Source organism: Phyllostomus hastatus, unplaced genomic scaffold (assembly GCF_019186645.2).
Source record: "Phyllostomus hastatus isolate PE091 unplaced genomic scaffold, TTU_PhHast_1.1 phas_contig_16, whole genome shotgun sequence".
NCBI lineage: Eukaryota > Metazoa > Chordata > Mammalia > Chiroptera > Phyllostomidae > Phyllostomus > Phyllostomus hastatus.
This window is the reverse complement of record NW_025333643.1, coordinates 44,368-59,247: the sequence shown is the minus strand read 5'-3', so window position 1 is coordinate 59,247 and position 14,880 is coordinate 44,368. Positions and strand designations below refer to the sequence as shown.

Genomic DNA, 14,880 nt, shown 5'->3' with positions numbered 1-14,880 from the left:
CAGCACATTCCACACCCAGCGCCTCCCCCAAAGGCAGTGATGTAGTGCCCAGCAGGACTGGATAGGGCAGACACTTAAAAGCTGTGTCCCAAGGCCCACCTTGTCCCTAACACCCAACATAGCAAAGTTGAGGCACAGGCTAGAGAAACCCAAACTGTATTTCATGAACATTAGTTCCAAGAAAATGTTTACATCATCCTGAAAGAGGGTCTATGCTCAAATAGGCTTGGAAAATGCTGGTTTGAATCAAATTAAAGTGTTTTGTTCAGAGCCTTTAATCTCCTCATGTGCACGATTAGTTTGTGAGAAATGAATGTAGTGTGTAGGATCTCCCACCACAATTTGAGTAGAGATTTCTTTTCCCAAGGAGCAACCAGTTTGGGTGACCTTAGTTGAGTGGAGCACTAAGGCAGCAGGCTACCTGCTTCTGTACAGTCCTGGAGTGCCCTCTAGTGGGCGGGCACTGAGACCACAGGGACCCAGCAACCACATGTGTCAGGAGCTTCTGTTCCTGATCTAGTCTTCCCTGTGAGTCAGCTGAGCATCCAGGCATCAAGGAATAGACAAGAGTCACACACAATAACTATGCTATTCACTCAAAGTAAAACAGAAATATATATTAACATCATATTCAAACTCTTATCTATCTAAGGGAAATATAACAAAAAGGAATCATTGGAAATAATAATCCCAAGCCCTAGTCTCATCTACAGGTCCAGGAGGCAGCATGGTGGCAAGGAAGTGATCAGCATGTTGGAAGGCCGCTTTCTGGAGCCAGGGGGGCAGCAGGGTAGACTGGTGGGACCAAGGCCAGTTCATTGGCCTTGCTCTCCACAATGTGCCTGCCCTAGGTGGCACCCCACCCCTACCCCTGAAAGTGGTCCACCCTGCCCCAGCCCAGGGACACATTAGTGGCCATTTGTTAGGAACCCTGTGCTGGCAACTGCAGTGAAATCTCGGTCTGGTGAGCACCTCCTCCTCACAGGTCCAGCTTTGAGACTTCTGGGCTCTTCAGAAGAAAAGGCAGGAAGCCTGGGATCTAAAGTCACATGGGGAAAGAGTGAAACTGATTAATTCCCCTCGCTCTCCTCCCCCACAAACACAGAGTCTTACACTCATTCCTGCCCCTTAATCTAAAAAATGTCCCCAAATGAGAGCGCCCAGGGGCAAGTGTGCCCTCCACCCAGGAAAGCCCCAGGGGAATGAAGCAGGGTGGGCCACAGTCTCCCTGATTTAGACATCAGTACTGAGCTAGGCTGAATAATGGCCATGCAAAGGGATATCATGTCTTGAGTCCTGAAACCTGTTAGCTCTGGAAAAGGGTCTTAGCAGATATGACAAACTGAGAACAATGGGATGGGGACTCAGAGGGGGCTTCCATTCATCTTTCCTAACTGCCTGTTCCCTCTCTCCTCTGTGCTCCCACCTCCCTGACCTTGGCTCCATCACATCACTGAGTCCTGTGTCCCAACGAAGATGGCAGGACCTGGTGCAGATCAGCCTGAACAAATCATGTGCGAAATGAGTGTGTAATGAATGAACATCTGAGACAGAGGCCTAGGAACTCAAATGGAAGTTGGAAAGGCAAGTTAGCAAGCAGGACAAATACCCTTGTGATTTCTGTGTGGGACTAAGAACTGTCCTTTCCTTACACACTTTAAGACCAGAAGTTTAAACTGGACAGACTTTCCATATTATGGACACAAGTTAGCACATTCTCATTCCAAGTGTTCTGTTGTCTATTTAACATTTTGTATAAAGTGAAACTACACTTAAATATAAAATACCCACTTTATACTTGTCCAAGAAAGAATTTTCATGAGTTAGTGGATGGGTGTTAGTAATATTTTTCTAATGCACATGAACAAAAAAAAGGATGAAATTTTAAAATCATTCATCCATGTACCAAACAAAATTATCTTTCCCATTTCTATGATACATGAGCCATAGTCTGGAAAACTCCTTTGCATGAAGGGCTCAGTTTAGGCCTGCCTGGACACAGAGACAACAGCAGTGACCTCCCCCTGGCCACATACGTGCATGGCTGAGGAATAGTGGTGAAAGGAGCTGGGCTATCACCCTGCATGGCGGGACACACACCCACTGAAGCCCCTCCATCCCACTCCAAACCTCCCATGATAGCTGTGACACCCTACCATTGTGTCATTGGGAATCCTCCTGAACTGGGGAGGCTCCCAAACCCAGAAATACAACTTCCCTTGTTCCCAAAGATAATTAAGGCCAGACATTGGAGGTTCCTTGACCATGTCCTTTAACCCTCCACAAGAACCACCTGCCTTCCCTTGACATGACTCCCCTGGTCAAAGCAGCAGCAGTGACCAGACAGGGAAAAGTTTAGGCTCCACAGAAGGGTTTTTCCATAGGAAAGACTGGCCCAGCCTTTTGCCCTCTGGCTGCTTCAGAACAGTGTGTTCACTGATACTTACCTCTGCCTGCAGCCGCAGCTCCCAGGCTATGGGCCTTCTATCAGCGCTGCCTGGCCCTCTTTCGAGAGCCTGAAAACCAACGAGCTGCTCTCTCTGTGGGAGCAAAGTTCAACTTGTGGTCAAAGCAGGTGAAGCAAAGCAGAACTAAGCTGCCAAGCAAAGAGAAAATCCTAGCAGGAGCATTTGGCCAGGCCACCTGCTGGAAAACTGGCTGTCCTATGCTTCCCTGAGGTACCTACCTTGCTGTCCACCCCTGCCCATCCCACCCCAGACTGTTTGGCCAACAGAGGGCTTTCATCCTCAGTCACCTGTGAAAACCCTACCATTGTGTCACCCTTTAGAACCACCCACCACATAGGCAAACAAACCAGGACCCTCCCAGGTCAGAGCCCCCAAGCAAGCCCTCTCAGCAGCTTACCTGAAGCCTTGCTGCACCACTCAGAAAACCTCCCCTCCTTCTTCTCCCCCCTGACCTTCAGGAAGTGTCTGAAAGTCCTCCTGGGGACTTCCTTTGCATCCTAGAAGAGACAACAGGTCCCCTTTGGAGACAGGGTGCCCCTCCTTCTTATTCCCCTAAGATTCTAAACCTGCTGCTGACACAGGATCTCCTGGGACCAGTACCAGGCACTGTCTGGGCAAGCAAGACAAGAGCGGCAGAGCAGGGCGAGCAGCAGCTTCATGCGCTGTAGAAAGGGTGCTGCTTTAGGGTCTGGGAGTCTCAGCAAAACATGCAGAGCAAGATGGTACAAACGGGATGCTCAGAATCCCACGGTCATCACAGTGTATGAAGCTTAGCGCATGCCTTTCCACCACCTGACTGAGTCCTTGATGGGAGTCCATGGCTTCCTCCTCTTTGTACGTCAGGCACTATCCTTATACCAGACACAACAATATTAGTGGCTACCAATGTTTGAAAAGACTACTTCTAAAAACAAATGCCAGGTAGCCTTCTAAGACCTCCTGAAAGTTGCTTGGACTTTGACATCTACCCAGAGCCCATGGGAAGTTCTTCAGAGACATCTCAATCCAAGATGAAGATTCTTTCAAGGTTAGAAAGAAATATTTTATTTTTATTCTTTTTAAGGACAACTTTTTTATAGTTGACATGATTACATATGTACCCCATTCTCTCCCAGCCCCCACCGTGACCCACCTCACCCACCCCCAGCCTTTTCTGGCCTTCACCTCATTGTTGTCTCTGTCCATGAGCTATGTGTATATGCATGTGCATTCTTTGACGAATCTCTTCTAGTTTCACAAAAGAAATGTTTTAATCAGGTCTGAACATAGGGACAAAGTTAGATTGAGCAGGATTTGGAAACAGTCAAACGTGAGAGCATCATTACAGATCTAACCTAGGTGCCCATCTTTCTTCTAATCTGAGCCTACAGAGATATTGTTTTCAATGACATCATGTCCATCTTTGTTAATAATAGGGGTTTTTATTTAACAATATTAGGAGAGTTCATTGATGCCTTTAATGATAATATGCATGCTCTGATTAAAAAGGAGCATAAGCAACCATCAGCATTCAAGTCCTAGTCTATACTAGACATGGCTTTCAGTGCCTGGCCCACCCACAGCCACCTGTTCAAGGTGTGTGGCTACATGTGCACTGGTGATGGACACTTAACCCAAGGGACCCATGCAGAGGCCAGACTAAGCCAATTAAATTCCCTCAGTCAGAAGGAGAGACCTGGTAGAAAGCAACCAATGAGCAGGCAGCCCAGACAGGTCAGCACACAGGGGGGCATCTGAAGCAACCATTGGGAGAAACAGAGGAGAGACACCCCACTGCCATCAGGATGTGAGAGGAGAAGCTGCGTGGCTTTCCATTCTTAGACACCAAAGGTGCCCCCATTGGAACAAATAAGATGAAGAAGCCTACAATGTGAAGAACCACGGCACCTTCATCAGTTTAATAACTCCCTGTGTGGAAACACTGGCCTTAGCACTTACTCTCTTTCTTCTTGTGCTTCCCTGACTCTCTTGCAGATCATTCTCTGGGGTTTGCCCAAACATCTTTAGTAAGCTGATGCTCTGCCCCTGAGCCTCCAGGCACCTTCTGCTGTTCATCTTGGGAATCCTCAGACTCTGTAACACCAGACAATCACCAAGGTCAGCCTCGGGTACCTGAAACCTCCATCTCCAAAACCCCACTGTGCCCACCTGGTCCTGGTTGTTGGCTCAGGGCCAGTGACCCAGTCCACGTGTCCATTCTGGGTCAGAAGCTGGGGTGTTTCTGTTCCTGGGCACCTCTGCCCAGACCCCTTACCCACATTCAGGACTCGCATTTTCTTCCAGTCTGAACCTCTAAGATCTGGGCTCAGTCCTGCTCCCAGGACAACTCAGGGCGGCAAGCTTTTACCTCACCCTTCAGTCCTGGCAGCAGCTCTTTCCCTGACCCCATTTGGATCCCAGATTCCAGGCCCTATCAGCTGCCAGCTACAGCCACAACTGGCCCCTCCTTATACCCTAACCCCATCACTGCATCAAATTTCATCCCTTTATGGGGATAGCATGGTATACAGGATAGACAGGTTTCTGCTCTCTTCACATTTATTGTCTAGGTCAGATCCCCTCCCTCCTATTTGGATATAGTGAACATCCAAATCCAAAGAGGTTCAAAGGCACATGCATTCCCTGCCCCATGACCCCTCCAGAGATGCTGATTCCATCAATCTGGGGAAGGGCTCTGGAATCTGCATTTTATGTTGCCCAGATGATTGTGGTGGAGGTGAGCCATAGACCACAGGTTAAGAAATACCCACCCAGAGGGTAACAAAACTAGCAATTACAATGAAATGTGGCAACTGCTATGAAGTGGCCATCCACACTGAGTCTGGGGAGCTTCCCCAAGTGCTCTTTTGGTACAGTGTAGGGGCCACTGCAGTTAGAACTGGACCAGCCCTTAGATTCACTCAGGGGACATTTACTGACAAGTCACATGAGTGTGAACAGGCCAGAGCTGGGTGCTGTGGCAACACAAGAGAAACCTCAAGCAGTCACACTTGTAGGTGGTAACTAAACCTGAGTGTTTGTCTGAACTAGGTGGGCCCCATCCAAAACTAGATCCATCAGAATATCTGAGGGTGGTCTCCTGTCCTTCATATTTATTTATATTTATTTATTTATTTTTTAAGCACCAATGTGTGGTTGCCTCTCACATGGCCCACACTAGGGGACCTGTCTGGCAACTCAGATATGTGCCCTGACTGGGAATCGAACTGGCAACCCTTTGGTTCAGAGCCTGTACTCAATCCACTGAGCTATACCAGCCAGGGCTCATATTTCCTTTTAAAGCTCCCCAGATCTTCTAAGAGACAGCCAGGCCTGAGAACCAATGGTTCCAGAGCAGTGGTTTTCAAAGTATGAGCCACAGCATGGGCCCCAGCTGCTAACTTCTGAGAAATGCAGATTCTCACATGCCACCCCAGCCTTACTGAATCCACAGTTTGCAGGGGAGCCCTGCAGTCTGGGAGTCAGGGGACCCCCTTCTCACTGTGTAGCCCTGGCATTCATGCCTCTAGTTCCCATCACTTCAGGGTCAGGAGGCCAGATACACGGAAGAAGAGATAATGGAAACAATGAAGTGGGCAGCAAATCTGTGTCAGCCTTGGTCACCAGGGAAGAAAATGGGGTCCCACCTTCTTTGGAAGAGTCCTTGTCCATGTTCACAGCCTTTGGGTCCTTAGTGCTCCCTGAGGAGAAGGAACACGTAGTGACTCCAAGGCATTGGACCCCATCCCGAGCTGAGAAAAGTGTGGGGCAGCAAGTGAGAGCCAGTCAGGAGAAGTAAGGCCACTGGTCATTTCTGTACCAGAGAGGGCAGGCAGGCCCGCTGGTCACAACCACACACACTGGAGGCAAAAGGTGCAGAGTTCATAGTCCAGCCCTGCCCCTCACTGGCTGGGCAGGACTTGGCCAATTTTTGAAGCCCTTTAAGCCTCAGTCTCCTCTTCTAGAAAATGAAGATATCCATGCTCACCCCACATTCAACCATGGGGACAGGGTAATGAGACAATGAATATGGATCTGAATTGCTGAGGAAGCACATGGTGCTCATCTGAACCCCACCACTGGGAAGATCAGGGCCACAAGAATAGTGCCCTTCTGAGCTGATTGCAAAGAGAGAAGGAAATGTCTGGCCTGAAGGCAGGGCATTGGAGGAGACTTGTGGGTTTGCAAGAAAAGGCAGAAGGTTAGCTACAGGTTTAAAGAGGGGAGGCTGGGTGGATGCAGTACAAGGGGCCAGTTCCATAAGGGAAGGCCAACGTCTCCAAGAGAGAACAGTGCCTTGTAGGTTACTTCCTGCCTTTAGATGCCAGCACCTACACTGCATTACACACTCACACACTCACAGGCACACATACCAGCACACCAGTGTACCCAAGAGAGGAGAATAATACTCCAAACAGGTTACATTCACATAGATCTGGGATGAACTTGCAATACACCAAGAACAAGGTCAAGGTCGATGGCCTAAACCAGAAGCAAGGTGAATTAGAAGAAGCTGGTTCTTGGACCCTGCCCATCAAACACTGCCCCCAGGAATCTTACCCTCTCCATGTGTCCATCTTCCTACAGAGAAGAGAAGGCCAGGCAAGAAACCCAGCCACTGCAAAGTACCCCTTCAGCACAAATGCCAACTCGTGCCCTATCTGTCCCAAAACTAAGGTCTTCCCTCTGTCCTTTGCCCAGCTGAAGAGCCTGGCTCCACATGCCCTCAGCCTCATCCTAGAGACTGACTGGTGAGGGACAGGAAACAGGAAAAGGCATGACAGCAGCCGAGATTGTGACAAACCACCCCATGCAGACTTACCCTTCACCTTCCTGGGCAGTGAGGTCTGGGTCTGCAAAGGTTAGAACACAGCATGTTACATCCAGCAGGGAACTCTGCTCTCAGCAGTGATTTTGTCTAGCACCATGAAAAAGGGCAGCCTCTATTTCCATAGCACCTATTAGAAACTGGAAGATGCTCACAGTTCACCAGCCCAAACACCAACACATCTCATGGTGTCCATATGTGAGGCGGATGGCATCATGTTTGAATGGCAGCAACCAGCATGGCACTGTGCTTATTTTGTCCCTGGTGGGGAGGTAAGAATGCTTCCTCTTCAGACAGGGACTGTGGTTGGAAGGTCAGGACCCCGTGGAAGCAGAGAGGGACAGTCAGTACTGGTGGTACACTGGGTAGAAAACACACAGGACTAGGTAGGCCCTTCCCATGCAATGAGGGCATCTGAGATAATGCCCCATAGGAGCTAGGGGGAGTGTTGTGGAGACTCACTAAACCATCTGCTCAAACCTTTTTTCCTGAAAGTGCTTCTTATTCTTCCTCTTTCTCAGTGGAAATTGTAATGCTGGGATATTGTAACCCACCCCAAATTCTTTTTTTAAAGAAGTTTTCATTTATTTGTTTTTTAGAGAGAGGGGAAGGGAAGGAGAAAGAGAGGGAGAGAAATATGTATGTGTGGTTTCTCCTCATGTGCCCCCAACTGGAGACCTGGCCTGCAACCCAGGCATGTGCCCTGACTGGGAATCAAACTGGCAACCCTTTGGTTTGCAGGCCCCCACTCAATTCACTGAGCTATACCAGCCAGGGCCCAAATTCTTTTGACATAGTTTCTGTAAGTGCTCATTCTGGCTAATCTGCAGCTTCTACATAAACAACATGTGCATGTAAAAATCCTAGGAACTAGTATCAGAAGATACAGATCTGACCCTCAAACATCCCAGCTCCAGGTTTGCTGACATTCAACCATGGAGCCAGGATGCCATGAGGCCAGGATGAAGTGAAGCCAAGATGATTAATTAACATGATGTACACCAGACCATCACTTACCTTTCCAGAATGGACTGTACATCAGCACCTGCCTTGTGAGTATTAGCTTTCATAGCAACAGGGTGCCAGACCTGCTTTCAGCTACCCTTCCATGTGCATAGAGGGGATGCATGTGACAGCATGACCACACACCACAGCCAAAGCTGACTGTGCAGGACTGGGGAGAGAATCATAGACTGGTAATGTGGAAAGCCAAGATCTGATGGCAACTAACAGGTTTGGGTTTGGTGTTTTCTTTTGGTTTGTTCACTTCCTTGTTTTTTCACATGCAACAGATAAGGAAGGGAAGCTGGTCTTCAGAACAACAAAAAAACTGATTCAGACACACAGGAAAGAAAAGGCACACAGCAGAGGAAAACTCCTGACCATCTTCATGTCCCTGGTTCTAGCTTATTCCCACACTCAGCTGCTCTTCTACATTGAGTTCAGGGGGAAACCGTATCTACCCTCATCAGAGATTCCCTCCTCTGCTTAAGTTGTTTTCTATTATCTACTGGCTAATGATACATCCAACTATTTCCTCCTTTGCCTCTGTCTATTCTAGACACTATAAAACAAATTATTCATTTTCAAATCATTCAAATTATTCACATTCATTATTCATAGTCTCCCTTGCAGCTATAGCTCTGCATGAGAGAGAACGGTTTTCAACACAGTATTAGCAGAACTCTTGGAGAAAAGCCTTTTCACCAACTTCTTCCATAGAATATGGGTGTGATAGTTCTGGCTATCCTAGCAATATTGCAACTATGAGAGCAAGCCCAAGAACAAAAGGTAAACATGTAGAAGATGATAAAAAGAGAAACACAGTCTGGATTTCCAATGCAATCAATGTGCTGCTAAAACAAGGACAGAAACACTCATTTCATTTGGTGTTACAATGTAAAAAAAGCACCCTGCTCTCTTCTGTTTAGCCAATGTGTTGCTAACTGAAACATTTACAAAGAAGAGTTCTGGTTAACATAAGGAATAAACCCCCAGACTGAGACCTGAGCAGCCACAGCACTGAAGACCTTACTGTTCTGGGAGTGACAGTGAAGAAAACACCACAGTAGTGGGTATACGTGACTGAGTGAAGTGTGGCTGGAAGATCAGAAAAGCATCCACAGCAAGGGGGCAAGTACAGAAAGAGTGGACTAGACAGTGAGAGTGGCAGCTCAGCCCCCAGGAAGTTGTGGGGAGGGTGTTGTCAGAACCAGGGCCAGGACCTAAGGCCACAGGAGGGGCTCAGCTGGGGAAAGATACACTTCTCTACAGACCTGGGGCTCAGGTGAGGGAGGTGAGCCTGCCTGGGCAGAGAATTATGGGCAATAGGCAAAAAGTCTTGAGGCAAGGCCTAGGAGAGGGGTGCTGAGTGAAAGAGAGGGGTACCTTTTCATCAAATTAGTTTATATGACCAGAGCTTCAGAGGCTGTTAGTTTATCAGAAGGCTATTGGTGAAGAAGTTAGGTCTGAGGACCCAGTGAGAAGAGCATAAACTTTGCAGCCCCCCTGCCTTGCTGGGGTTGAATCTGACCACCATCAGTACAGAGGGTCCTGTGTGGACTCCTGTGAGGCACTTGACTTCTCCAGGCTCTTTCACTATGGGTCAAATGACAATGAGGAGAAGGTAAGTCTACCTTGAAGGGCAGGCGTGAGGCTCACATGGAGCAACAAGCCAAGTGTCAGTGGGAGCCAGGTATGAATGTGGTCTCTGGTATCAGTGGGAAGCCCTGGGCCCATAGCTCCTGAGGACAAGGGGCACATCTTTAGCCTGGAGGAAGGCAGGATGCATCCTTACCCCTTTGTGTCCCTCCAGCCTGAAGATTCCTCCCTCCTTAAAGAAACCTGAATACTGAGAACAATAGCAGGAAGCCCAGTAGAATCTAAAGAGGCCCTTATGGGGCAGAGGACTAGGAGCACCACAGGCTGCCTGGGAGGAGGGACAGACCTACCATCTCCTGTGAGGTAATGGGCCTGGCTTCTTGTTGCATCTGGGTGCTGAGGGACACCATGTGGTCCTGGGATTGGGAACCTGGTACGTGTACTTGACTAAGCATGTTATGCAGCCTCTCAATTTCCTTCTGCAGCTTCTCAGTGTCCTTCTGGAGCTTCTCATTTTCTTTCTTCAGTTTCTCATTCTCCTGTGGCTTCTCACTCTCCTCCTGTAGCCTCTCATTCACCTTCTGGAGCTTCTCATTTTCTTTCTTCAGGTTCTCATTCTCTATCTGTATTTTCTCCTTTTCCTTCTGTAGTTTCTCATTCTCCTTTTCCATCTTCTCCTTTTCCTCCTGCAGCTTATTATTTTCCCTCCGCAGCATCCAATTTTCCTTCTGCAGCTCCTGATTCTCATCCTGTAGCTGGGGGGCACAGGGTGGTTAGTCAGTCAGTATCACAGGAACCTCTGAGCACCCCGTGTCTGTGGGGCTGGCCCCTGTAGGCAAATGCTGGTCAGGGTTTCACTGGGACCAGGGTAGAGGGTTGCCTGACCTGGGCAGGTGGCTTTCTGACAAGACTGACTACCTTCCAGTTGGGAAACATCCTCGAACTGTGCCTGAGAAGAATGGAGAACTGAACCCAGGCTGTAAAGTTTACAGCACAGGGGCTTTCTGTGTGGTGACCACCCACTGAAGGGCAGTCAGGGAAGTGGAGGTCATTCAGAGTCATCAAATGGATGTTTTTAGATGAAAACAAATGGTGAAGAAAATGTGCTAACATTCTGCCTCTGGTTAAGAGCAGAGAGAACAGGAGACTATTTCCTTACATTTGCAGAAAGAATCTGTAGAAGAGTGTGCAATAAAACAACGAAGTGGTCACCTGTGGACCATGGGTGTAGGGGACAGGTAGGTAAAGATGGGGAGACTTAGTGTACCTTAATATATTTCTCCTGCTCTAGTCATAAAAGTAAATGTACTTCCCTTTTTAAAGTATTTGACATGAAGGACATTGAACAGATGGGATTACTGCAGTGGGGTGGCTACTATGCGCCCCACTCTGATTCATGCACTTTGACCCTCTGAGCTCTCTGCAGGCAGAACCTGAGGCTGCTGTTAATGGGCTTCCTCTTCAACTTGTCTCCTCCTCAGGGGCATTTTTATAGATGCTGCTTTCTCTTCCCTGAAGATTCCTGCTCTCTGTTCTCTGGTCCTGGTAACTGAGCCCTTCCATTGGCGTTATCCCTGAACTGTTACAGAGGTCCACAGCCACCTGGTTCTCTCCTGGGTGGGATTTCAAAGGAGGGCCTGAACTCAACATGACCAGGCAACTCACCAGAGGTTTATGGCAAAAGCCTCCTTGAAGGGCCTCCTGGGGTCACTGCCCAGGGGACCACAGAGTAAATGATGTGGTGGTTCAGAAGAGGTGGCCTGGAGTCTCCTCTTCCTGGCCAGGGAAGCTACTGTGGGCAGCTGACCCTTTGGCATGTTGATGAGGGTCAACAGCCAGGAGCAATGTCAGCAACAACATACTTCCCAACTAGTTCAAGATTTCAGGGAGAAGGTGTGCTGGGAGGAGATCATGGGAACCACCTAGTCTGAACTACCTCTTTGTTGTTAGCAGCCAGCTCTTTTTCCAGCTCATGAATTGTCCTCTTCAGTTCTCTTTACTGAAAAAAATTACAGCTCCTTCACAATCAAAATATATTAGAAAACTGCCCTGGCTGTTATGACCCAGTGGACTGAGTGCCACTCTGTGAACCAGAGGGTCACCAGTTCAGTTCCAAGTCAGGGCACATGCATGGGATTTGGCCAGATCCCCAAGGGGGGAGCAGAATAAGCTACCACACATTGATGATTCTCTCCTTCTCTCCCTCCCTTCCCCTCTCTTTAAAAGTGAACCAATAAATTATTATTAAATGTATATATTATAATACTATAACATTAAAAAGTACTGGCTCATCATTACCAAGACAGAACTGGGAAAAAGAATAGGAAGTTCAGACAAATAGAAGAGAACATGGAATGTTAGTCTGGGGGAGGGTTGACTGCTGACTAACACTGTTTACACAAGTAGCTAAGGGCCTAAAAATATATGAACTTCCATCCTTATTTCATATCTTTAACTGAAATAAAGTATAGGTAGCTCAAAGATTCAAACCTAAAAACACTAGTGATTGTCCAGAAGATGGTGGGATAAGAGGTTCAGCTCTCAAATCACTGACACATGAGATGACCTTTACGGGAACCTGGGAATCCAGCTGAAAGCTTTCAGTAACTTGATGGAGCTAAAAATCTGAGAATAGATGCACTGACAGGAGAAGAACTCTTTCACATTTCTGCACCAACCCTCACTGAAGGCAGCAAAGTTCAATGCTCAGAAGGACCTCATCAAGCTTGCACACTTTCTCACATGGGAAAAAGCATCCAACCACTGCTCTAGGCATGAGGGATGCTGCCCAGGAAGCCCACTTCTCCCTCACAGCCCAGAGGGCATTGGCATGGCTGAAATCGGTGTATTGTTCTGACACAGAAATCTCAGCAACCAGCCACAGAGTGTACTGGCTGACTTGTGGACACCAGGAGGGGTGGGAGGACAAAAGTTAAAGGGTAGAGTGTTTGTATGCAGTTGAACTTAAGTTGTTATCAGCTTATACCAGACAGATGAAACTATAAAATGTTTATGGAAGCCTCATACTAATTACAGAAAAACACATATAGCAGGTACAGAAATGATAAAAGGAAAAAGGAATCAAACCATACCACTCCTTAGTGGGGAGCATCAAGTCAAAAAACAAGGCAGCAAGACAAAAAGAAAACAACAAAGTAACTCCCCAAAGTAACTCCAAAAAATATCTGAAATCAAGAAAATAGCAATAGTAACTAATTACCTATCAATAATTACTTTTTATTTTTCAATTACAGTCGACATACACTATTATATTAGTTTTAGTGTCCATACAACACAGTGATTACACACTTACACACCTTACAAAGTCATCCCCTCAGTAAGTCTAGAACCCATCTGACACCATACATATGTGTTACTATATTTTTGACTGTACTTCCTGTGCTGTACTGTTCCTCCCTGTGACGGCTTTTAGAAATGACAATTTGTACTTTTCAATCCCTCTACCTTTTTCACCAATCCTCCCAATACCCTTCCATCTGGCAACCATCACTTTGTTCTGTATCTATGAGTTTGTTCCTGTTTTGTTTGGTCATTTATTTTGTTTTTTAGATTTCACATGGAAATGAAATCATATGGTATTTTTCTTTCTCTGCTCATTTCACTTAGCATAATATCCTGTAAGTCCATCCATGTTGTCTCAAATGGAAAGATTTCATTCTTTTTATGACTTTTTTTGCACCCTCCCCTCATACAGAGCCAGAAAGTGGTGATGCAGGCTGCCCTGCCCTGCATATTACCTAAGGCTCTGCCCTACACAATTGATCAGTGCTTTTTCAATAGCAGACCATAGTACTAAGGGTGTCACAGCAGGTCTACCTAACCCACAGAAACAAACATAGGGAGGATGCCAAATTGAGAGGGAAAAGAAATATGGCCCAAATGAAAGGACAGAAGAAAATCTAGGGAAAAGAACCAAACTTAAGGCAGATAAACAACCTATCAGATGCAGAGGGCAAAACACTGGTGATCAGGATGTGCAAAGAGCTCAGTGAGTATGGCAACAACATAAAGGCAGAAATGAAGGTTACACTAAGTGAAATAGAGAACCATCAGTTAGAGGGTAGGAAACTGGGATTCAAATCAACAATTTGGAACACAAAGAAGAAATAAGTGTTCACCAGAACAGCAGGAAGAAAAAATAATTTAGAAAACCAAAGATAGTATAAGGACCCTCTGGGACATCTTCTCAAATACCAACATCCGATTCACATGGATGCCAGAAGGAGATCAGGAAGAGCAAGAAATTGAAAACTTATTTGAAAAAAATCATGAAAACATGAAAGAGGACTTCCTTAGTTTGGTGAAGGAAATAGATATACAAGTCCAGGAAGCACAGAAAGTCCCAAAGAATTGGGACCCAAGGAGGACCACACCAAGACACATCATAATTCAAATGCAAAAGGTTAAAGATAAAGAACCTTAAAAGCAGCAAGAGAAAAGCGCAGAGTTACCTACTAGGAGTACCCATGAGATTATAGGCTGATTTCTCAAAAGAAGCTCTGTAGGCATGAAGGGACTGGCAAGAAATATTCAAAGTGATAAAAAGCAAGGATCCAGAGAAGCTATCATGTAGAATTGAAGGGCAGATAGAGTGCTTCTCAGACAAGGTAAAGCTAATGGAGTTTATCATCAACAAGCCATTACTTCTTGAAATGTTAAAGGGACTTATTTAAGAAAAAGAAGAAGATCAAAACTATGAACTGTAAAATGGAAGCAAATTCATAGCTCTCAACCACTGATTCTGAAAAACACAAACTAAGCAAACAACCAGAACATAAAGAGAATCATAGATCTGGAGATCATTTGGAGGGTTATAAAGTGGGAGGGTTAAAGGGAAGAATGAAGGAAGGGGTGCAGGGATTAAGAACCCAGTTGCTGAAAGACAAATATCATATGATGTCAGCTATAATAGGAAGGTAATAAACAAAATTACCTAACAAATAAAACAGAAACACAGGCATGGGAACATGGAACAGACTGAAA

General features: G+C 46.5%; 2 long non-coding RNA genes across 2 annotated transcripts; both read right to left on the bottom strand.

The window, feature by feature from the left end:
- Positions 1 to 657: 657 nt before the first annotated feature.
- On the bottom strand, positions 658 to 4,534 carry LOC123814529. Its single transcript, XR_006784928.1, has 4 exons — positions 4,407 to 4,534; positions 2,866 to 2,965; positions 2,448 to 2,540; positions 658 to 1,039 (listed from the first exon to the last, which is right to left on the bottom strand). It is a non-coding gene; the product is annotated as an uncharacterized LOC123814529 (long non-coding RNA).
- Positions 4,535 to 6,104: 1,570 nt separating this feature from the next.
- Positions 6,105 to 10,382, bottom strand: LOC123814530. Its single transcript, XR_006784929.1, has 3 exons — positions 10,227 to 10,382; positions 7,270 to 7,300; positions 6,105 to 6,148 (listed from the first exon to the last, which is right to left on the bottom strand). It is a non-coding gene; the product is annotated as an uncharacterized LOC123814530 (long non-coding RNA).
- Positions 10,383 to 14,880: the final 4,498 nt, after the last annotated feature.